Source organism: Trichosurus vulpecula, chromosome 6 (genome assembly GCF_011100635.1).
Source record: "Trichosurus vulpecula isolate mTriVul1 chromosome 6, mTriVul1.pri, whole genome shotgun sequence".
Taxonomy (NCBI): domain Eukaryota; kingdom Metazoa; phylum Chordata; class Mammalia; order Diprotodontia; family Phalangeridae; genus Trichosurus; species Trichosurus vulpecula.
Window position 1 is genome coordinate 247,782,099 of NC_050578.1, and position 25,432 is coordinate 247,807,530.

The 25,432-nt window shown below is 44.5% G+C and overlaps 1 protein-coding gene across 1 annotated transcript in view; it reads left to right on the forward strand.

Moving 5' to 3' along the window:
• Positions 1–8,907: 8,907 nt before the first annotated feature.
• Positions 8,908–25,432, forward strand: part of PRR5L (proline rich 5 like) — a 92,783-nt gene continuing 76,258 nt past the window's right edge. The window contains exon 1 of the mRNA XM_036764537.1: positions 8,908–8,962. The gene's annotated coding sequence lies outside the window, so the exon portion shown is untranslated. The remainder of the gene's footprint in view (positions 8,963–25,432) is intronic.

A 25,432-nucleotide genomic window follows, 5' to 3' on the forward strand; every position in this document is an offset into this window, starting at 1 on the left:
TTTCCAACCAAAGGATGAAGGTCTGAATCCCATTCTCAGTATCTGTACAAGTCTGGATACTTCTAAACATATGACTCATTTCTCGTTAGCTTCCACTCTCCATCCATGTAGGACTTCCTTTTGCCATCACGATCTCCATTATTGATTGTGTTTTTCTAGCCAATTTTACTCATAACCAAAGAAAAAAAATAGTTAACCAGGGTTCTTCATTACCCTTGGGTCAGCCTAGGCAGGCTAGTATGGGAGAAGGACAACTGGACTTCGGAGGAAGAAGGCTAGAGTTCAAATTCTGGCAAATGGATTTAGAACTGAGAGGCAACTTAGGGACCCTCAAGTCCATCTCCCCCATTTTATATGTGAGAAGACTGAGGCTCAGAGATACAATATGACTTGCTTTGGTCACCCTGCTCACCATGAAGCATCTAACGTGGAATTTGATTATGGGTCCAATGCTCTGTCCATGACCTCATGCTTACTAGGTGATTCTAAGCAGTTAATTTCTGTGAACCTCAGAGAATTTTCACCTTGCCTCCAATAGCAATACAATTCCCTTTTTATAGACCGTCCCTTTCGAGCTTACCAAAGAGCGTGAGACATCCAACTTGAAAAAGAGAGCACTCTGCCTGTTCTGGGGTTGTTTCCAAATGTGTTGTCTCTAGTCAGTAGGGAGGTGACTCACAGAATGCAGGAATGAAGTTGGTTGCATGTTTAGCAGGTATATGCTGGTTCAAAGTTAAATAAATTCTAAACTGTTAGAGCTGGAAGGAGCTTTAGAGATCCCATGCATTGATTCAATTCTATACAACACAAAGTAATAAGAAGCTTCAAAGATTCATAGAAAACCTGAGTTCAAATCCCAACCATGCCACCACCTGTTTGACATTGAGCAAGGCATGTAATTTCTCTGCTTCTGTTTCCTTATTTGCAATATGTGGGAGATGGGCTAGATGAGCTCTGAGGAGCCTTTGCACCCTAGACCTATGCTCCTGTGACCCAGAACATAGCCCCCCCACCCTGCATTTGTAGCTGGGCTCCAAGCGTTGCTGTGGCCAACCACAGGGTGAGTGTTTCTGAACCTTAGCTAGGCTGGTCCTCAGATAACGGCCACAATCCATTGTGCAAGGCCAGGGCACTAGTGACAGGTGACTCTTCCCAAGAAGAGAAGCCATATTAATGCTTTGCTGATTCACGGCACCTGTGATTATGCCAATATGCCTTCCAGAGGCACAGAGGGCAGTCCCTCCATATCTTTACATTCTGAGTGACTCCCGTTCATCTACTCCTATAAATCCTCCCAGGTGGTACTCCCAGCATGCCAAGGTGGGGTTCCCTTTAGAGGCTGTTATCCTTCAAACTTGCCCCCTTACTTAAGCAACAAGGATTTATTAAGTGCCTCCCATAAGCCAGGGACGGTGCAAAATACTGAGAATATAAAAGAGAAAATAAAAGGCCTTGCCCTCAAGAAGCTTCTGATCTATCTCCTTATGTATCTTTCCGCCTTTACTCTTTCTTCCACCCAATCTGCCCTTCAAACTGCTTCCAGAATCAATTAATCAGCATCTACTGAACTCCTGCTATGTATTTCCTGCATTGTGCCAAGTGCTGGGATACAGATATAAAAGTAAGCTAGCCCCTGCCCTCCAGAAGCTTAGAAGTCATCGAAGAAGACATGTGCCCATAAGAGCAATATAAAGTGATTGGGGGTGGGGAAGGCATGACTGTCTGGGGAGGGGGGGAATTAGGAACAGCCTCATGTATTCAGTGATACTGAGCTTCAGAGGAAACTAGGGATGCTGTTTCAAGATGGAGGTGGAGAGGGAGTCCCTTCGAGGAGTGAGGCAGGCACAGGCCATGTAGAGGTTTGGAGGGTGGAGATGAAATGACCCATGACCAACCTATCTTCTTTCTGGTCATATATCTCTCAGAAATATGGGTCTCTTGCACAATTCTTAGTGCGTAACGTATCACAGCCTGCCTATGTGCTTCTTTGCCCTTTGGGTGACTCACAACTTTGTTTTAAGGAAATATCTGATGCCTTGTCAGAATAATAAAACCACATATTTGTATAGCATTTGTGTTTTTAAAAATGTTTTCATAAACTATTATCAGTGGCATTGATTAACCATATTGGATTATTGGGTATAGCAACCACCATCTTTCCCTCCCCACTGTAATTATTTATGCTCGAGAGTTTAAAGGCTGGAGAGGGGGATGGGGCAAAGGATGAATAACCAATCCATGAACAAGTGCTTACACTCAGAAGCTGGTGACTTAATTTTTAAAAAATCCTATTTTTCAGATGTTTTATTTTTATAATACCTTAATTTCTGATTATATCCTTCCCTTTCCCCTAACAAGTGAATCAACCCATGTAACAAAGATTTTTTTAAGGGGAGGGGGAAAGCAATTAAGCAAAACTAATCAACATATTAAACATGCCTGCCAGTATATGTAATATTCTCTTCCCATAGTCTTCCACCTCTATAAAGATGGCAGGGAAATGCATATTCCCAACTTTTCTCTAGGACAAAGCTTGGTCACTATACTTACATGTTGGTTCATTTTGGGATTCTTTCTGCTTTGTCCTTGTTTTCCTGGTTCTGCTTGTTTCTACTCTGCATCTCTTCATTTGTCTTTCCATGCTTCTCTGACTTCTTCATAGCTGTTGTTTCTTATGGTGGAATAGCTTCTAATCACATTCACGTGCCGCAGTTTGTTTAGCCAGCTTCCCCGAACAGTGGCTACTGTTTCTTTCTCAATTTTGTTCCCAGTTCTTCATTACCGTCAAACATGCTGTTATGAATATGTTGAAGATATGGGATCTTGCTTTACACCTCTAACCTCCATTAGATTATCAGCTTCTCGAGGGCTGGTCTATCTTTTTTGCCTTTCTTTGTATCCTCAGAACTTTAGCACACTACCCGGCGTAGAAGGCACTTCATAAATACTTGTTGACTTGACTTGGAGGATACTGACTATCTGTTTTAGAGGCAGCATGACAGAGTAGAAAGAGAGCTAGACTTGAAGTCAGGAAAGAGCTGGGTTCGAATCCTGCCTCTAATACCTAACTCTCTGTGTAGCCATGGAAAAATCAGTTTGTCTCCCTCAGCCTGTTTCCTTCTCTGTAAAATGGGGGATAACACTTAGAGAACACACCTCACTTAGAGGAAGGATTAAATGAGAAGAAGTCTTCAGCCTTCAGAAGTTGCATATTGTCAGCTATTATTTTCATTTTTTAACTCCGCCGAGGCTAGAACTAGTGAAGCTGCAGCAAGAGGAGAAACGAAGCAGATTCTGAAGCAGATCTCTCCCCCAAGTCCCTTTAGTGCACTCATCTGAGGGTCAGGAGACTGCATTCTGCAGACAGCTGGGTGACGCAGTGGGTACTACTAAGAACTAGCATTTATATAGCTCTCTCTCAAGAGATAGATACATATAAATATAGATATAGATAGATGCATATATATAAATATAGATAGATATAGATAGGTATAAAAATAGATAAGATAGATGTACACATAGATATAAATATAGATAGATATAGATATATAAATATAGATAGATATGCATATAGATATAAATATAGATAGATATAGATAAATATAGATGTAAATATAGATATAGATAGATGTACATATAGATATAAATATAGATAGATGTACATATAGATATAAATATAGATATATAAATATAGTTAAATATAAATATAGATATAGATGTACAGATATAGATATAGACATAGATATAAATATAGATAGCTATAGACATAGATGTATAGGTATATACACACATCTACATATCTATCTATCTATCTATCTATCTAATTTTTGCAAAGTGCTTCTCAAATAAACTTTTGTTATCCTCACAACAATCCAGGGAGGTAGGTGCTGTTATCAGTTACGTGGATAGAGGACTGGGTCTAGAGTCAGGAAGGCCTGAGGTCTAATGTGGTCTTAGACACTTACTAGCTGTGTGACCCTGGGCAAGTCACTTAAACATTGTCCGCTTCAGTTTCCTAGCCTGTAATATGGGCATAATACTCACGCTCTCTTCCAGGGCTGTTGTGAGGATAAAATGAGATTCTATTTGGAAAACCCTTTGCAGACATTGAAATCATATTCTAATTATTCTGGTTCTAGATTCAAACCACTCGCTGGTTGTCTAAGTTTGGACAAGTCACTTCCCTCGTTTGGGTCTCAGCTTCCACATCTGTAAGGATGAAGTTGTGGACAGGATGACTAATAGGGTCCCTTTGATCTCTGCCATTACATCATTTGACAATGGAATGTATGAAGGGTAGATTATAGGATCCTAGGTCTATGCTTGGAACCTCAGAGACTATTTAGTCCAACCTCCTTTTGCAGATGAGAAAACTGAGGCCCAGAAGAAGCAGGTGACTTTCCCAAGGCCTAACAGGGAGAAATCAAGGTCAGAGGCTGGATTTGAGGTCGGAGCTCCTCCTACTCCCCAGTACCATAATCCCTCCAAAGATGACATGACCACTAAGAATCCCAGGGCTGAAAGGAATACTTGACCAAAATTCTTTCCACCGCATGTACATGCCAACCCATCTGGGGTGCTGTCTGGGTGGCCTGCCAACACATGGCAAACCAAAAGGCAAAAGAGATTATTTAAAATTGGACATACCGGGAACACCCTGGCTTTCAAGAAAAGTGCTGCATGGGTGGAAACAGGTTTTTCTTAAATCTCTTCCAAAATACTCCCACAAAGCAAACTTCTTAGCTCCTAATTTCTCAGTTGAGAAAGGTGTGTGGAGAGCCAGAGAAGGCAGGCTTGGACCTCAGTGACTTAGGAAGGCTTCCTGTTCCAAGCAAAGGTAACTTGGCTTGTGCCACGGTGTTGGAGGTTTGCAGTTGGTGGTTTTTATAGATGTACGGCCCACATGCTCTGTATTTTGACTGACTGTATAGCCCTCACTGATAGATCTGACTTTGCACTTGTTGCCAACAGCACCAACTTTTTTGATTTGAGTTTGAAAGGCGGTACGGCTCGTTAAGTCGGAGACTTCGGCAGCTATTTGCCTCCATAGAGTGCTGCAGGCAATAGTCGTCCATTCCTTGGGTTTTCTCCCACAAGGTGTAGCAGTTAAATCGGGGTTGGAGTGGTAGGTGGGAGGTGAGCTGGTCGCATTGTGAGAGCAAGGGACAACTGATGACAGACATCCCTGCAGTAACAAGAGAACATAGAGAAGGGCCTTGGCGTTGGTGCATTTATGGTAGGAGATAGAGAGCAGGCAGGTGCAGATGTTAATGAGCATGCGGAGATGGTTGCAAGCACAGTTATCTTAGAGCATTGGAGTGGAAAGAGCACGAGGTTTAGAATCAGAGGGACCTGGTTTAGCATTCTGGCTCCTGTGGACCAGAGTGCCAATAGAGCTGGGGAGGTGTAAGTTGAGATGGCAAGGTGTTGTAGTGGATAAAGTCAATACTTCATCCACTTGGAGGAAGACATGAATTTGGATCTCATGTCACCCTGGGCAGCATCACCTCTTGTGCCTCAGTTTCCTCGCCTGTAAAATGGGCGTGATAATAGCACCTGTCTCTCAGAGTTGTTGTGAGGATCAGATAGGATAACTTATTATCTTACCATGCTTTGCAAAACCCTGAAGTCCCATAGAAATGCCAGCTAATATTATTACTATCATTACTATTGTTGTCAGTCCTCCAGCTTCGCACAGACAGGTGGAGGAGACCTGCAGGAGTTGGAGTCTACTATGCCTCAAGTTGGACTGATGTGGGTCCTTTAAGCAAGGAGGATATCAAGGCAGTTCCAGTCTAAGACTGGTGTCTAAGAGCATCTAGTAGCCACTGGTCCTGTGGGCTCTCAGGCTAGGCTCTTTTTTGAATAAGCATTTTAAAGCACCTACTGTGTGCTAAGCACTGACGCTACAAAGACAAAACAAAGTAGTCTGCTCTCCAGAAACTTAGATGTAATTGGATTTTTTTTTATCTCTGAGCCTCACTTCCTTCATCTGTAAAGGGAGGTGGTTGGACTCAACTCTAAGGGTCCCAATGGTTTTAAATCCTACTGTTTAGAACTTGAACTTGTAGAGAGGAAATTAAAAAAAAAATAGACTAGGAAGTCAGCTGACTTGGCTGGGTTCAAGTCCTGGGTCCATTATTTATAGTCTCAGAACATCAGATCCCTAAAATGGGGATCATAGAATTTAGAGTTGAAAGAGTCCCCAGAGACCATCTAGTCCAAACCTCTCATTTATTGGTGAGGAAACTGAGGCACAGCAGGTTAAGAGACATGCCCAGCATCACTGAGGTAGGCTGTAGTAATGCTTGGATTTGAACACAAGATGTCCATGGCCACTTTTTTGCTTTGTTTGCCTAACTAGATTGTAGGGAGGCTTGCTCAAAATAACTTACCTAAATTGCCCGTAACTTAAAGCATGTTATCATGGGTGAGGAAAACTCTGCCAGTTCCTAGCCAATGAAGCAAGAAATCATATGGAGAGGTTAGATGATATGGTGGAAAGAAGTGACTTAATCCTGGCTCTGGGCCTTGGCCAGGGCTGGCTCCCATGCCTTCTCACTTTTGTCTTTTACAATCCCTAAGCTTCTTTCAAGGCTTAGCTCAAGTGCTAACTTCTTGAGGCCTTTCCCAAGTCCCCAGCTGTTGGTGCCTTCCCACCTCCTCTCCTCCAACTGACTGGCATTTATTGTCTTAGATTTTATATTTACATCCACAGGGAATATAGTGCTTAGCACAAAATAAGCACCCAGTTTGTCAGTCAAGAAACATTTATTAAGCACCTACTATGTGTTGGGCACTCTGCTAAATGCTGGGGATACAAAAAGAAGCAAAAGGCAGTCCCTACCCTCATGATCTCATGGGGGAGACAACAGGCAAAAAAAACAACAACCCAGCTATATAAAGGATAAATAGGAAAAATCAGAAGAGAGAAGGCACTAGAATTAAGAGGGTTTGGGAAAGGCTTCTTGTAGAAGGTAGGATTTTAGTTGGGTCTTAAGTTGGCTTTTCCAATATCTTTTCATTAATTCAGTGGGTATTTAGTTATATGTCAACATATTGTTTCTTCTGATAGAATGTAAGCTCCTTCAGGGCAGGGTCTATTTTATATTTTTTTGGTGTGTGTGTGTTTGTAATTCTCAGCATCTCAGATGGTGCCTGGCTAAAGGGTAGGTTCTTAATTAATGTTGGTTGATTACCATCAGCCAGTCCAGTCCAGTCCAGTCAGTGACCTTGAATTAGCCACAACCTCTTGGGCTTCAGTTTCTTCATCTGTAAAACAGGGAGGGTGTAGTGGATTGTTTTCCAATCACAAAATTATGGTTCCTATTTTCTTTTTTAAAAATTAGTAACCTATAAATGCCTACCCTGGGGTGACAAGCACTGTATTCATTTATTAATCATTTTTATAAGTAAGTAGAACATAAGCTCATTGAGGGGCAGGAATTGTTTCTTTCTCTTTTCTTTCTTTCTGTCTCTGCCTTCTCAGCTTCTAGCACCAGTGCCTCTTAACACAGTTATCGGATTAAACAGAATTCTCATAGTTCAGTCTCAGATTCACACACAAAAGGCAGTTAAGACAGTCCTTTTCTTTTAATCAGGACACTGTTATTGGAAATTACAATGACATAAGCAAGAGCTGAATGGTGACTAATACCAGCGCTAAAGACAACCGCCTTTGCCCTTTTGCAAATGTCACCCTGGTCAGTGATTATTTTGGGGGCGCTCTTCATCAAAGGGTAAGCCTGATGTGTAAGCAGATAGCATTTTTGGAAGGTTTCCTGCTAGAATACTGAAATAAAGCAGATCAGTGAGTTCTGCAGACAGCTGCATGAGGTTCTTAACACCTGGAACTACAGAAAAGAAACTTTTTTAATAACACTTTTGGTTCTATTTGATCTTGTTCCCCCTTTTTGGTTGCTTTGGTTTCAGTTGTTGCAAACTCCACTAACCCTAGGAGTTGAGGACGCTTTGTGCTGGGAAGCGCTTTTATAAATTAAAATTGCCATCCTGGAAGAGACTTCCCTGGAAACTTAGCTGCATTCTCGTACAGAAACTTTTCCCCGGGCTCAGGCTGTGGCGCCCTTTCCTGGATCCAGGCAGACTTTCTGGTCTCCCATCAACCCTGGTGGGCTGTTTGTTTGCAACCCCACCGGCTGTTAAGTGTAATACCTTCGGATTTCTGACATTCTGCTTTGGAGGAGCAGGGCGGGGGGAAGGGGCGGGGCACTGCTCCCACACTAGGCCCCTGAGCCCTCCTCCTGGTTCTTAGACCTACTGGGTGTCAGTCCCTGCCTGGGACAGTCCACTCCCCCAATGCCCAGGGCTTGATTCCCGTGCATGACCTCGCTTCCTCTGGATGTGCAATCTGATTGGCTTGGCTTGGGATCCCCATGGCAGGCAGCACTAGAGAGGCCCCAGGTTTGGGGGGAGGGGGGTGTCTCACGCCAGAGAAATGCAGCCCCGGAGCTCGCTTGACCTGCTACATCCTCCCGGGCTTTTCAAGTCAAAGAACTCAGACTTCCTGAAATTGTTGCCCTGGATGTAAGCGCTGCCTCCTTGCTTGGGGGTGGGGGTGGGGGTGGGGCAGGACAAGGGGGGAGGCGGGGGGGGGATGGAGAGAAACTTCAGCCTTGCACACCCCCAGAAAAGGGTGAGCTGGTGGCTGCACGGAGCCCCGCGATGCAGACTCGCCTGCGCGCTGGCTGCGCCCAGGAGCTCGCGTTCTCTTAGGGGGACGGCGGACGGCCCCGGACTGGCCCCCGGTCCGTGGTCCTACGGGTGTGATGTGAGGGGCCGGCCGGCTGGCCGGGCTGGGCAGGGCAGGGCAGGGCGGCAGATCGCGAGCTCCCGGGAAGCTTGCACACTTGTCCGTCTCCCTCAGTGTCTGCAGGAGAGCCCAGTAGCCGGGCTCGCTTTCTCCCCGCGGCTCCAGGCAGGACCCAGGTGGCCCAGAGAGGGGGTGAGTGGGAGCCGCCCCCGGTTTGGGGCAGGGAGGGAGGGGGCGGGCCAAGAGCGAGGTCCCGGGACAAAGCCAGCTCGGCAAAGTAAACGGACGCACGCTCCAGCCCGGCGTGGGGGCGTGAGCAGCCCCCTGGAGCTTCTGCTCCGGCAGGTTGGGCTCTTGGGGAGTCGGGGGGGGGGCTCCCTTGTTCACAGCCTCGGAGGGCGCTACGGGGCTGGCCCGGGATCAAACCCTATTGGTGTCTGCCTTTCCCGGGTGAGAGGGAGCGAGGCAGGGTTCGCACAGCGCCTGGGTGTGCGCACACGAGTGTTTTTGTGTGTCTCCCTGTTTTAGAAGAAGCGGATCTGAAAGGAGAGGCGTGGGAGGGGGAACCAGCGCCTTTGTGGGGCGACCCTCCCCCGGACTCAAGGTCTCCCATCATCCCTTCCCCTAGCGTGCACTTGGGGAGCCCCAGAGATGTCTGGATCCCCCCGGTGCCTGGAGGCACGTCCCTTTGGAGGTTTCTGTACCTCCTCCAGACTGGGCTGCGGGAGCCTAGATTTAGAGCTGAAAGAGGGCTCAGGACTCATCTCTTCTCAGACGAGGACACTGAGGGTTAGCCGTGCTCGGCGTGTAGAGGGAGCACTGCTCAGAGGTGGAATTTGAACCCTCATCCTCTGAGCCCTGCCTGGAGGGGGGCTCAGGCTGCATCAGGTCGGACCATGGTTCCTCTTAGGGCCCCTGCCCCGGGTCCCGCCTCTGTTGTTTATATTGTCCACATGCAAACTGGGCTGGAGGGAAAGGACCGGTGCGGCGTGGAATTCCATTAGTCTGGGTCTAGAAGAGGAACGTTATAAAAGCGGGATTAATAATTGGGGCTCCCGCCTCCCAGTCATATGACATCTCCTCCCTCCCCGCGCCCCGAGCCTTCTTTTGTGTTTGTCAGCAACAAGTCGGGAGAGTATTTATAGAAGGCTCTGCAATCCTGCGGTGCGGCAAGGTTTCAATTACCCCTACTTGCCCATATGACTAAATGCAAGTTCTCTGTGCCGTCTGCGGGGAGAACCACATGGGCGGTGGGGGCAGCGAGGCAGCTTTAGGGAGCCCACCCCCGAAGCTGGCACCTCTGACCGGCTGGGTGACAGCCCTGGCAAAGCCCAGGATGGGAACGTGGAAAGCCAGAGGGAGAAGGGGCCCTAGAGAATCATAGATCTGTGAGGAAAACTGAGGCCAGAAAAAGACAATGCCTTTCTTAAGATTCTAACATGGAGATCTTGCTGGCATTCCACTCCAGGACATGGGCTGGTAGATTTAGAGCGGGAAGGAGGACTAGAGGTCATCTAAACCAAGCCCTTCATTTTATAGAAGAGAAAACAGAACCCAGAGCAGGGAAGGGACTTTCTTTCCCAAGGCCACACAGACTTTCTTCCAAGGGCAGAGTCAGAGTTTGAAACCAGGTCCTTTGACCTCCAAAGCACCAACCTTCCCATTACACTAAGCTGCTTCTAGTTATTCCTTCCTCAATTAATCAGAAGAATCAGGCCCAGCTTAGGTCAGGCAAACCTGCAGTTTGTATTTGTATTTGGAAGAAAATAAACATAATTTCTGTGGACCCTGGGAAAGGCCAGCAAAGCAGGCTGAGGGACCTAGATGATCTGGACCCCGTCATTCATTGCTGTAACATAATGGCTGCTGCAGTAGCATTTAATTCAGTCTGGCTTCCCCAGGAGAGCCCTCACTTAGCAAGACTAAGAAACCCAAAGCTGGTGGGTTGACCCCTGTCAGTGGCAGTCCTAACCACAGGTTGGGGCAGGAATGACATTTCTTTCCCAGATGCTGCTACATTTCACACAGTGCTGTAGGGAGATGGTAAATTCCTCTCCTCCGTCAAAGGCAGCTAGTTTTCACTATGCAAAGTAGTAGGTCAGGGTAGGAGGCAGGGAGAACCCAACTTAGAACTTTCAGAGATGCTCTAATTACCCTCCATTTAAAATTAGCTGGCCAGAGGGAACGGGGTTCCCTTCTCCTTCCTCTTTCCCCAAACACCTTCTTTTTTCTGTGTGCATGAGAAAAACCCACCTTGTTTCCCACTGGACCTTTACTAGTTTCTGCTTTCTGGTTTTGATTTTTGTCCTCATGTATTTCTTAAGCTAGGTGGCACAGTGGATAGAGCACTGGGCTGGGAATCAGGAAGACATCTTCCTGAGTTCAAATCTGGCCTCAGGCACTTGCTGGCTGTGTGACCCTGGGCAAGTCGCTTGACCCTGTTTGCCTCAGTTTCCTCATCTGTAAAATGAGCTGGAGAAGGGAATGGCAAACCACTCCAGTATCTTTGCCAAGAAAACCCCAGATGGGGTCATGAAGAGTTGGACATGACTGAACCACATTTCTTAAGCTGGCCCAAGGATATGCTCCTCAGACAGAACTGGTCAGCCATTGTGGACTACAGCTAGGCAGAGAGATGGAGCTGGAGCCATGACATTTTCCTCAGTTCCTCGTCCTTTACAGGAGTTCCAAATTTGAAGTGGTCTGCTGACGGGCACACACAATGGAGGAGCCCAGACTGGGGCCCTGGCCCTTTGACATGAACTAATTAATTGTACTATTTCAGCGTTTCCCCTGACGGCTGTGATCATCAGTGGCCTAAAATACGTTGTATTAAGTTTCCGTTTTTATCCACATTCTTATTGGAATTCTACATCAGACACTTACTAGATTAGGACATGGGCAAGTCACGACAGCTCTGAGCTTTGGTCTCTTGGTCGGTAGAATAGGGAGGATCAGACATAATTATTCAGAGAATTTTTGTGAGGCCGGGCAGCATGAGTACAATCCCTCTGCCAGTGGCCGTGTGATGAGTTGGGCTCACTCTGAGGCAGCTAGCTGGCAAGGAGGCAAGAAGAGCCCAGTTTGACCCTGGATAAGTCACTTAGCCTCTCTTTGCCTTGGTTTACACATCATAGCATCTACCTCCCAGGATTATTATGAGGAATGACAAAGCACATTGCAAACCTTAAAGCCTTAAGGAAATGCTAGCCATTATTATGATCAATGGAGGAGCCAGTGTCCTCCCCATCATTCCATACTTCCTCCCATTGAAACTCTCAGAGAACCACTTTCATCATCTGAAAAATTGGGGTGCTGGCCTCACCTACTTCACGGGGTTGTTTTGAGGAAAACATTTATAAATCCTCAAAACAGTATAGAAAGGTTGAGTCACTAGTGTTACTTATCTCCTCTAGCTCTCAATCCTGATGAGCCAGAGTGGACCTTAGAAGACATTTAGCTATGTCCCCTTATACAAATGAGGAAACAGGTTCAGAGGGGTCAGTGATTTGGCCACTGTCACCCCCATTTGCTTTGACTGCAAATTCTGCATTTTCTGTCTTTCTGTGCTTCACAGAGCATCTGTCTGCCCAAGAGACTGGAGACCTTCATCTGATTGTTCTAATATTTCAAGAGTATCCATGCAGTGATCAGGTTTTCACAGCCTCTGAGTTGGAATAGATCTTAGCAGTGGTCTAGTCAAACTCATACTCCCCCCAAAATCTACCCCCGCCCAGCACACTGGAAAAGGGATGTAAATATTTGCAATGAAAACAAAACATATCAATACAATTTTTTTTTAAAAATGATCATAAGCTCATAGATTTATAGCTAGAAAGGACCTTGGGGGTTACTTATTCCTCATTTTACAAGTACTGAAACTTGAGACCCAGGGAGGCTAGGTGGTCTCCAGTGGAGCCAGTGATCTTCCCTACCAGACTTTACTTGAAGACAATTGAAGAGTGAGCACCCCGATCTCTGAGGCAGCCCACTTTACCCTTGGACAGCTCTGATTTGGCTAAGAGCTGGCGTTCTATATGTGTATCTTTGGAAGTTCCAATCAAAATGAGAAGTTTGTGGATTTCTGGAAATTTTTTTCATAACTGCCCACATTGACTTTTTCAAATCTATATGTTTCCATATGTTCTTGTGCTCTAGTATAACTTCATAATGCCTGAGAATTTTTTTTCTTTTTTATTGTTTTTTTTTCCCCTAAGAAAGGGAAAGGAACCTACTTTGGATCTTCTTCCAGTAACCTTTCACTTATGGAAACTTCTGGATGGGTTAGTGGAAAGAAAGTGTACAGCATTTGGTGTCAGGAGACTTGAGTTCATCTAGAAGGGTCTTTAAAGGCTATCCAAACCAATGAGGAAGCTGGTGCTTAGAAATGTTAAGTGAGTGGCCCATGGTCACACAGCTAGTAAGTATGTGTCAGAGGCCGGTCTTTCCAACTCCAGGTCCAACATCCTAGCCCCACTCTGCTAGGGATTTTTTTCCTTTAATTTCTTTTATTTTTAAAAAAAATTATATTTAATTTTTCCCAATTACATGTAAAAACAATTTTTAACTTTTGTTTTTTTTTTAATTTCAACTTCCAAATTCTCTCCCTTCCTCTCTCCCCTCCCCCTTCCATGAGACAGTAAACAGTTTGATATAGGTTATACATGTGTAGTCATGTAAAACATATTTCCATATTAGTCATGTTGTAAAAGAAGACACAGACCAAAAAAAACCCATAAAAATGAAGTGAAAAATAATATACCTTGATCAGCATTCAGACTTTATCAGTTCTTTCTTTGCAGGTGGATAGCATTTTTCATCATGAGTCCTTTGCAGTTGTCTGTGATCATTGTGTTTCTGAGAATAGCTAAGTCATTCACTGTCGATCATTGAACAGTATAGATGTTACTATGTACAGTGTTCTCCTGATCTTGCTCATTTCATTCTGCATCTGTTCATGTAATTCTTCACAGGTTTTTCTGAAGTCAACTTGCTTATCATTCCTTATATCATAATAATATTCCATTACATTTATATACCGCGGATTTTTCAGTCATTCTCCAATTGATGGACATCCCCTCAATTTCTGATTCTTTGCCACCACAAAAAGAGCTAGTATAAATATTTTTGTATAAATAAGGCCTCCCCTCCCTTCTGTAAATCTCTGCAGGATGCAGACCTAGTAGTGGTATCACTGGGTCAAAGAGTATTCCCAGTTCTATAGCCTTTTGGGCATAGTTCCAATTTGCTCTCCAGAATGCAGGCGTTCTTAACTTTTTTGTATATCATGGACTTCATTGGCAGTTTGGGCAAAGCCTATGGATCCCTTCTCAGAATGTTTTTAAATGCACAAAATATATAGGATTGTAAGGAAAACCAGTCATATTGAAATACAGTTATTAAAAAGTTTTTTTTAAAAAATATCAGGGACACCAGATTAATAACCCCTGCCCTGTACCAAGTTTACTTGCTGGAAGACCTTGGGCACATCACTCTTTCAGACTGGGTTTCCTCCTCTGGGTCAAGGCAGGGAGGAAATAGAATAAGTGATAGCTACAGGTTACTTCCAGCTCTGGCTGTCTATGGGTGCAAGGAAATTTAGTCATATGTGGGAGAGGGGGTGGATGTGTAACCATGTGGTAGGCACAGCTGTGGGGACTTCATTTGTACCAGCACGTTGCCTAGCACTGAGTTAGGCATGTTCTTAATAAATACTGGCATTGGTTGATTTTTGAGGGGCCTTTAGAAAGGTGAAAATCTCCCTCTCCCTGACATCCTGCTACTGGAACTGTAATTCTTTTCCCTCGTCTCTCTGGGCAACCCTCTTTTAAAAGGTAACCACGACCTTCCTTAGAGGCTACACCTCAAGCTGTCCTCAGCTGTTGACACCTCAGGGTAAATTCATTTCTCTCTAAAGTCTGAGCCCTGAGAACTGGGGTCATGGGAGTTTGAAGGACATTGGGGGTAGGGCAAGGGATAATTTTGGTTTGTAAGGTTCCTAGGAACACACGTTTAGAGCTGAAGGGGACCTCGGATTTATTTGCAGAGATAATAGCTAGGGGAATTGGGAGGATATGTTCAGGTTTTAAGGAAAGAAAGTGCATTTTTTATTGAGACTGTGTAAAGGGGCTACCGTTTGTCAAATTGTATTAGTCTCTTTTAACTTTTTTTTTAATACCTTGAAAGGAAAAATAGTAGCAACTTACATTTATATAATACTATATATCATCGGCTTGTAGACCCAGAGCCTGAAGAGAACTGAGAGGCTGTCCAGTCCAATTCCCCTTCGTTTTACAGAGGAGGAAACTAAGGTTTGGAGAGCCTATTGACACCACATCCAGGCTGAATGATTGAGTCTTGGACTTTGAAGATGAAAGACGCCATTGCTTAGGTGGAGAGAGTAGAGTTGGATCCTTTTGGATCTCAAGATTAGCCAGAAAATGTCAGAGGTAGGATTCAAACCCATCTTCCTTAACTTCAGATCTATCACTCTGTCCACAGCCTCCATAGAGATGAATCTCTGTGTTTCCAATTTCTTTGTGGTGGGGGTTGGGGAAAATGTGTCCCCTAAACTGGAGTCAATAGTTTTTAAAAGAACATCTAATTTTTGGCTAATTCCTCAGCATGATAAAAGTAGTTTACTCGGACACAGGAGAGCTCTGGGTTCAAATTCTGCCTCTGATGCTTCTTAAGTGATATGACCATGGGCAATTCATTTAACCTCACTGAGCTCCAGCTTCCTCATCTGTAAAATGGAGATAATATCTTTGAAGGATTGTTGTGAGGCTCAAAAGAGAGTGTGCAGTGTGAGGCACCCTGAGCCATTCATCGCTCTGGGCGGAATGCCACACTAGGCAGCCTGAAGAGATTGGAGAGGGAGGGAGCTGGTCTCAGGAGCTGGAGGGGAGAATCATGGAAAGGGGAGGTGGGAAGCTATCACATGCTGAGTCAGATTGACCTAAGTCAGGTGCTGGGTTGACAATGAGTTCAATGCCATTGAAGATCCGCTCCAAGATTTCACACGGAACCAAGGACTTTCAGTGGTTGCTCTGATTTTCAGCACAGCCTCAGGGACAGCCAGTCCTCGCTGGGAGACACGCGAGAGAGGTCAGGCAGTGGAAAGGACGTTGGATTTGGAGTCAGAGGACCTGGGTTGGAGTTCTGGCTCAGCCACCAGCTGTGTGACCTTAGACAAGTCATTCGTCATCTTTGGGCAGTAGTTCCTTCATTTCTTGGAATAATGTACCCTTTTTCTCTAAACCTATGGTCCCATGACCTGGGAGCTAGAAAGAACAAGGATGGGATTTAAAAAAAGCATTTGTCTCAGGCGGTAGGCAAGGCTAAGAACTGTGGCGCCTTGCTCTCCATGACAGGCACTGTGACAGTACATGCTTACTTGGCACTTTAAGGCTCCCTCAGTATTTTCCTCACAGTAGCATTTTGAGGTAGAGACAGTATAAAAAAAACTATATGTGTGTATATATATATAATATATAAATCTAAATACATATAAACACGTATATTTTAAAGTATGTAAATATACATACATATTACATGTAATATGTATGTATGTATGATGTGACCAGGCAGAGTTAGGTTAAGATTATCGAGATCAGATTCTGATTTGAAGATTTCTCTCTTTCTCTCTATGAAGATTGTACACATCTCCATTGATACCATATTGGGGATTTTGTTCATGGTCTCCTTGCGAAGCATAGCCCTGTGCCTACGGACACCACGTAAGGACGATGGGTTGAGTCTTAGACATTGGAGATGTGATATGTCAAAGCCTAACAGATAGAGTGGACTTGGAGTCAGGAAGACCTTGGTTCAAAGCCTGCCTTAGATACTCACTAGCTGTGGGCAAGCCCCTTAATCTCTCTGAAATTCAATTCAGTTCAATTCATTAAAAATTTATTAAGTGCCTGCTTTGTGCCAGGCACTATGTAAAGTACCAAGGATACAAAAAGAGGCAAGAAAAACATAATCTCTGCCCTCGAGGAGCTTATAATCGAAGGGGGAGACTACAAGCTAGGGCTGCCCCCTCTCTCTCCCTCTCCTTCTCTCCATCTCCTCTCTCTCTCTCTCTCTCTCTCTCTCTCTTTCTCTCTCTCTGTTTCTGTCTGTCTGTCTCTCTCTGGCTCTCCCTCTGGCTCTCTGTCTCCCTCCCCTCTCTCTCTCCCCACACATACAGACAGACACACACTATATACATACATACATACATACATACATACACACATACATACATACATACATATATAGCGTGTGTATGTATGCATGTATGTACAAACACATACACAAAAGCTATATACAGGATAAATAGGAAATATTCAGGAGGGGAAACCCTGGAGCTTAAAGGGGTTAGGGAAGGCTTCCTGTGCAAGGTGGTATTTTAAGCTGGGACTGAAAGCAGCTGGGTGGTGCAGTTCATAGAGCTCCTGGAGTCAGGAAGACTCATTTTCCTCGTATCCAGCCTCAGACACTTAGTAGCCATGTGACCATGGACAAGTCGCTTAACTGTTTGCCTTAGTCCCCTGGAGAAAGTAATGGCAAGCTGCTCCAGCATCTTTGCTAAGAAAACCCCAAATGGGGTCATGAAGAGTCTGAAATGACTGAACAGCAGGCACAAAAATAGGATGCTTGTGAATTTCAAATGAAAAGATACACATTGGGCACTTTGGAAACTTCAAAGTTGTGTAAATTCTAGTTGCTCATAATGGTGGTGATGAGTGATGTTTGATTGAGTCTTGGCTGGTGTGAATCTGGACCACACCCTGGACATGGCCTTTGAAAGAAGGAGGGGAGAGACACCAGTGAGAACTAGGCCCCAGAGTTGAGATCCAGGTCATACACAGAGCTGGCCACCCTACAGAAGGCAGTGCAGGGACCATATCACTTGGCCTCAGTTCTGGAGGGGACACAGAGGAAGGGGTCTCCCACAGCCTTCACAGATGCCACCTCTCAGGCTGAAGGGTGGCCTGGAGAACTGTGGGGAAAAAAGCATCATACCCTGCCCTGGGGACCCAAGTCCTAATCTCTGTTCTCAGCTCTGACGGCCAAGTCCAGGGTGTGGCTCTGATTCCCTCTAGCCTTGACTTAATCTGTCTGTCTTTTCCAAATACCCTGACTCATTCATCTCTCTCTCTCTCTCTCTCTCTCTCTCTCTCTCTCTCTCTCTCTCTCTGTCTCTCTCTCCTTCTCCTCCCTCTATCTTCTATCTTTCTCTCCCCCTCTCTCTCCTTTCCCCCTTGGCTTTTTGCTTTTTTTTTTTAAGTCAGTTTATATTTCCACATTTTCACCCTCCCATATCCCCCTCTTCCACCCATTGAGAATGCAAGAGAAACAAAACCTGTTATATTTACATACAATCAAGTGAAATTCCTTCATTATTCATGTTAAAAAACCCAACAACAAAACAAACAAACCCATACTTTAATCCACACTCTGAGCCTATCACCTTTCTCTCTGGAGGTGGCTAGTGTGGTTAATCATGGATCTTCTGGAGTTGTGGTTGGTGATCATTGTTCAACAGGGTTATAAAGTCTTCCAGAGTTGCTTTTCTTTACAGTAGTGCCCTAACTTCATTCTGTCTCATTTCATACAAGTCATGCCAGGTTTCTTACAGCACAATAGTACTTCATTGCCTTCATATACCATAACTTGTTCAGCATCCTCCAATTCAGGGGCATCCCCTTAGTTTCTAATACTTTACCACCACAAAAAACTACTATAAATATTTTTGTACATTTGTGTTCTTTTCCTTTTTTCATTATTTAGTAGTGGCATCTATGGTTCGGAAGATATTCACAGTTTAATAGCTTTTGAGATATAATTACAAATTGCCTTCTAGAATTACTGGATCCACCAACAGTACGTTAACATATAGCATCTGTTTTCCCACAGCCCTTCCACCATTTGTCATTTTCCATTTTTGTCAGCTTTTGTCAGTCTTATAGGTGTGTGAAGTGGGACCTCAGGGTTGCCTTAATTTTCATTTCTCCAATTATTCATGGTTTAGAACATTTTTTCCTTTGGTTATTGATAACTAGGATTTGTTTCTCAGAAAATTGCATCCTTTGGACATTTATTAATTGGGGAGTAACTCATTAATTCTGTCATTCATTCATTCTCATTAGTTTGTCAGTGGGCTGACAAGGCTAAGGGGAAAGAGACTTTTCACACACCACCAAGGAGGTGTGACGCCAGCTCCAGATGTGTTCAGTGGAGATGTCCAAACCATGCACAAGGAAGATCACCTTGAAGAGTCATCTATTGACCTTATTAAGTTGACCAGCCTACTTCTGTGTACAGTTCCTATGGATAATGTTTATCCCCATTTTTCAGAGAAGGAGACTGAAAAAATTCAGGTCACAGGTCTTCCCCAGGACAGCTAGTATGTGTTGGAACAAAGATTTAAACACAGCCAAGTCAGTCAATAAACATTTATTAAATGCATACTGTGTGCCAGGCCCTATGCTAACTGCTGGAGATAAAAAGAAAAGCAAAAAAAGCAGTGCCTGCCTTCAATGACCTTATATTCTAATGAGGGAAACACTATGCAAACAATTATATGCATATAGGATCTATACAGGGAAAACTGGTAAATGCAGGTCATCAGTTTTGGAAGGGACCTTAGAGGTCATTCAGTTCAGCTCCCAACTGAGATCTGGAGAGAAGTAAAGTAACTTACCTAAACTTGCACAGGAAATAAGTAGAAGAGTAAGACTTTGAACTCAGGTCCTCTGACTCAGATCTTAAGTTCTTTTCCCTGCACCACTTTCCATAGGGTAGAAAGTAGAAATTTCTGGCATTAAAAATGTATGTGTTTATCTTTGAAAATCTTTAAAACTTGTTCCTCGCTGTTCCCTGCCAGTATGTTATGCCCTAGGCAGCTGCCTACCTTGCCGACCCCTAACCCCAGCTTTGGGAGGAAGCTATTAAGAGGAGTCATGGATTGACTGGCATTATTCAGCACCTAGCACGGTGCTTTGGGTATCTCAGAAATAGATGACTTAATAAATGTTTGTTCACTGCAATTGAATTCTGAACATTCCTGGCGGTAACTTAGTGCTTGGCACATGGAAATGCTTAATAAATACTTGGTGACGGTCGTTGGAAGAATGTGACAGAGGAGGGGCCCTAAAGGTACTAGGAGAAGTAGAGAAACACTGGTTGTGTGGAGAGTCATGAGTCCAAGTCATACGAGGATGGGCCAAAGGAATTTGGGAGAGTTAGTTCAGAAAAGACGCGGGGGCCTGTCCCTGGGATCATGGATTTGAAGGACCATTGAGAGGAGGAGAGGGATTAGATGTATCTTGTTTGGCCCCACAAGACAGGAGGTGGAGCAAGGTTAAACTGTAGAAGCAGCATTAGTTTTGGATGTCATGAAAAAACCTGCCAAATAATTTAGTACTCTCGGGAAGAGGAATGGGCTGCCTCAGAAGGAAGTGGGTTTCCCTTCTACTTAAACCTTCAGGCAAAGACTGGATGACGAAACTTGTTGGGTATGTTGTCATAGGGATTCCTTTTCAGGTATGAGTTAAACAGAGTGGCTGCCAAGCATGCTCTCAGCCCTAGAATTCTGGGATTCCGTGGGGCAGGAGAGGGAAGTTTGGCCATCAAAGAGACTGACACAGCACGTGAGTAAATGGTGGGATCAGAGCACCTTTCCAAAACTATTATAGTCTGGGCTTTAATTTCAGTGTTGTTGTTCAGTCGCTTTGAGCTGTGTCTGACCCCATTTGGGGTCTTCTTGGCAAAGATACTGGAATGGTTTGACATTTTCTTCTCTGGCTCATCTTACAAATGAGGGAACTGCAGCAAACAGGGTGAAGTGACTTGCCCAGGGTCACACAGCTAGTAAGTATCTGAAGCTGGATTTGAACTCATGAAGATGAGTCTTCCCAAACTCCAGGCCTGGCACTCTATCCACTATGGTGCCACCTAGCTGCCTCTAATTTCAGTACTCCAAGCCAGATAAATGAAGTTACTGGTGCTGTACAATTTTTAAAATTACAGTTTTACCAAGACCTTTGAGAATATGAATCATTTAATCTTCCATCCCCCTTCTCCTTTCTGCCCCTTTACCCTGACAGCTTATGATATCTTGGATTTCCAAGTTTAATTTTTGGGGTGGGAGGGGGAGGGTTTTGGTGCAGAAAAGGTCGGTGATTACTTAAATTGGATTAAATTCTGTGTCTTTTGAGAAATACCACTTGTTCACTGTCTGTCATCATCTGGAGAGTTTCAGTGGTCAAATGTTTCTCTCCTGACTTGTGCTCGCTCTCAACACACACACACACACACACACACACACACACACACACACACACATACACATATTCTCTCTCTCTCTCTCTCTCTCTCTCTCACTCTCTCTCTCTCTCTCTCTCTCTCTCTCTCTCTCTCTCTCTCTCTCTCTCCCTCTCCCTCTCTCTCTCAGCTCAGAAAAACTCTGTTCTTGGAAGTGGGGCTAAATGACTTTTGACCTTCCTCCAAGATCTGACTCTGTGAAGTAGGTTGTGTGTGTGTTAAACACATTTGTGCTCTAGTGGTAGGATAATCATGGGACCTTTACACCTCATTTAAACAAACAAAATAACCCACCCAGGGCTAGATTTGGCTGCCTCTGAACAGCTCCCAGATATGGAGCCCCGTAGTTCAAATTCAGCTTCTTTCCTCCCTGTCCCTCTCATGAATTTCTTTGTAGTTCTGACTGACTTTTCTTCAGTGGAACAGGCTAATGCTGTTGGGGAAGGAACTAAGTGTGTGAAATTTCTGGTAGAGGCATTTACTGACACTCCCCCTTCCCCCCGCCATGGGCAAATGCAGATCAGGGCTCGGATTTATCGTTCTGTTGCTGGCTTAGCGTTAAGAAGGTGATGGAGAGAGAAAATGTTAATCATGAGGACAGAATAAATATAAAAGGTTTTTTTGGGAGAGCTGGCACACCCCTAGAGGAGGCACTTCAAGTTGACTGTTTCCAGTATAAGCTATCCATCATCGGATAGGGTGGATTTTTATTCTTGTGATCTTAGACAATTGAGGGGGGTAGTACAGAGAAATGGGCCCTTCAACTTTTTTGGTTTGTAGACCATGGGCACAAAGGCAAGTGGACCACCTTTTCCCATCGCTGCACACAATCACCTTGTAGAATGATAGCATGCTAGAGCTAGAAGGGGCCTTGGAGAACCTCTTGGTCCTACCTCCTCATTTTTTTTGTCCATATCTATCATTTCACCCATTTAGGGAACTCTCAGTGAGCTGAGTCCCTCTACAGATGCAGATTTACAAATGGGGTACCATTTTGGGAGTTACTTGGGACACTAAAAAGTTAAGTGATTTGTTCTGTGAAGTGTGGATTCAGTCAAAAGGCAGCACTTGAGGACCTAGAGGGCTACATATGGCCTTGAGGCCGCAGGCTCCCAACTTCTAGCTTTATACAACCAGTATGTTTCAGGCAGGACTTGAACCTGGATTTTCTCATCTCCAAGGTCAGCTCTTTATAGTCAGATGCCTTTCCCCTTTTCCTCATCTACATTTTACACATGAGGAATTAAGACCCAGAAATCTTAAGTTGTAGAAAGTGGGATCATTTACTCAGTCAACAAGCATTATTTATTAAGTAGCTAAAGAGCTGGCCTCCAAACCAGGAAAAGATGGGTTCCAATGCCACTTCTGATGCATACTGGCCCATGACCCTGGGCAAGTCATTTAACTTTGTGCTCTAGGTTATTCCCTAAAACTATAAAATGCTGAATAGTTATCAACCTGCTCTGGTGGAGGGAGTTTCCTTACTTGGGAGTCCCCTATGCCAATTAAATCCAGGTGTAGTCCCTATCTGTATGTTATGTGCTAGGCCTTGGGAATACAAAGAAAGGCAAAAGACAATCCCTGCCCTCCAGGGACAACCAGGTAAGAACAAGATATAGACAGAATAAATAAGACATAATTCACTGAGGAAAGGCACACTAGCATTAGGAGGGGATCAGGAAAGACTCCTTACGTTTTAGCTGGGACCTTAAGGATCCCAGAAGGCAGAGGTGAGGTGAGAGAGAATTCCAGGTATGGCAGACAGCCAGGGAAGATGCCTGGAATTGGGAAATGAGGAACATCAAGGTCTACCTTTCCCTTCTGGCATTCCAGTCCTAGAATTGTGACTCCTTGGAGACCTTACAACCTTTTCACTTTAGCCCCCTCGTTTTACAGATGCGGCCACTGAGGTCAAGTGAGCAGGCCACACAGTTACTTTGTTATAGGGTTGGGACTAGAACCCAGATCTCCTGACCCTTGTGCTGATAGACTTTCCATTTATACCCCCAGAATCCCAATGTGAAGAAAGAAGAAATGACTGTAATATTTTTCACACCCGCCCCCGACCCTGGACTCTGATGGCCGGATGGTCTCCCCCCTCGCATGCTTCCGATGATTTCACTCTTCACAGAACTTTCTTTAAGTCCTTCTCCCTCTTTTTGGCACCCACAGACCTCAGGCTTTCACTGAATGCGTTTGTGGTTCAGTTTCTGGCCAACCCTGGAGCCAAACAGACTCGTCTGGACTTTGCTCTGTGGTTTCCTGAGACTGGAATAGCTCAGGTAGTGTTTTGTGTGTTCACAAGATGAATACCTGAAGGGGATTGGGGCTTTTGTTGTCTTTATGGTAGGAGCGCAAAAAAACATTTTCCAAAACCTCACAAAGGGCTCTTAAGGTGATTCCGTGTTAGTCTGAGCTAAAATGCTTTAGACCTTGTCACAACCTGCTGCTTACCAAATCCGCAGAAGAAATGCTTCTACACTGCCGTGCTATTATCATCTTGTCTCTCTCAGGCAGCCCGGTTCTAGACTGGTCTCTTCAGGGGTAGTTTTGTCACCAATCCCCCAAAGTCTCTGCTTCCATCCTTGGTTCTGGTGGTCCTGCTGGCTGGCCTTCATCCTGGCTGAGCACACCTGGCGGACTGGGTGCAGTTATGGGTGTTTCATTTTAGGAGGGACATTGATCAACAGGGAGGCGATCCAGAGGAGGCCATCCAGGGTGTGAAGGGTCTCACGAGCGTGCCAGGTACTTAAACTGGAGAAGAAAAGACTTGCTCAGGCTTCAGATATCATGTGTGTATGTGGTGGGGTGGATTATTAAGACTTGCTGTAAAAGCAGTGGTTTGAAGTTTCAAGAGACAATTTCGGGCTTGATCTAAGGAAGAATTTCCTAGTAATCGGGGTGATCCAGGGGGCAGAAGGGGGTGGGGTTCCGTCCTCACTGGAGGTCTTTGATTCAATTCAGATGAAAGTTCTGCCCCATCTTGATTTCTGAAGGAAATCTCCTTCCTGACTCCTGCTTGATTGGGGGTTGATTACAGACCTAAAGCTGGATGACTGTTTGTCAAAAGGATCCTTGTTCAGGTGTGGGTGGGCCTCGATGTCTACCAAGGTCACTTCCACATCAGAGCTTCTCCGAGGGCCTTTGTATTGCACGGGTAGCCCCAAAATATTGAAAGAATCAGAGAAAGGCCTTCGGGCATTTGGGCAGATGGTCCATTTTGTGCACCGCCCGAGTTCACAGATATGGGGGAATAGTACCACCACATGATCTCCCCAGCTTTCATGGTACAATCCTTGCAGAGAGAGTTTTGTGAGTAGATCTATCCAGAGGAAGAATGATGTTTCTCTAAATGAGATTCTAGTGACTGTTATCCAGAGCACACGTATTAGGACATCTGATCTCACAGCCAAAATAAAAATATCAATACGGTTGTATTGTAAGCTTCACTGCCGTAAGAAGGGAGCCTGTGGATCCCTTTTGGCCGTAGTCTTGCCACTAAAGGGCGTGAGGATTCCATTTAAAGTTATGGCCCATTGTGATTTCGGAGGACTGATGAAGAAATCTCTGATGGGTTGGGGTAGATTGTGGACTCAAAGGTCAACATACACCATCAGGTGTGATTAATTTGTTTTCTGAACTTTTCACTCTAGTGGCAATAGCATGTTACCTTCTATTTATTTATTCTGCTTATACTTATATCTGTTCTTGTTGAATTTAAGCTTCTTTTGAGTAGGGCTTACTTCCTTCTTCACATTGTAGCTGTCAGTGCCTAGCACAGTGACTGGTACACAGAATCCATTGATTGAGCCGTTGATTCGTTGATCACGCTGTCACAATATTCATACTTTTGTTTTGGAAGGTTTCAGTTAGTTTGAAATTAACTGGTATAGATTTCACAGGGTTTTTTTTTGGTCCCTGCTGTATAAATACAGAGTTCAGTCATTTCAGTTGTGACCCCATTTGGGGTTTTCTTGGCAAACATACTGGAGTGGTTTGCTGTTTCCTTCTCCAACTCATTTGACAGATGAGGGAACTGAGGCAGACAGGGTTAAGTGACTTGTCCAGGGTCACCCAGCTAGCAAGTGTTTGAGGCTAGTTTTGAACTAGCTGCCCCATAAACACAGCTAGATGCTGATTGATGTGAATAATGAATCCCATGAAGCGACTGCTTGTATTTCAATTCACATTATTCTAAGTTATAATTTTGTAAAATATGGCCATTGTTTCCAGCCCAATGACAACATGAAGTTTAAATCCAAATAACGCAACCACTTCAAAGGATTCATTTTTGCACTAATCGAACCTAACTAAAGACCCAGGATACATCTTGTGTAAGGAAAAGGA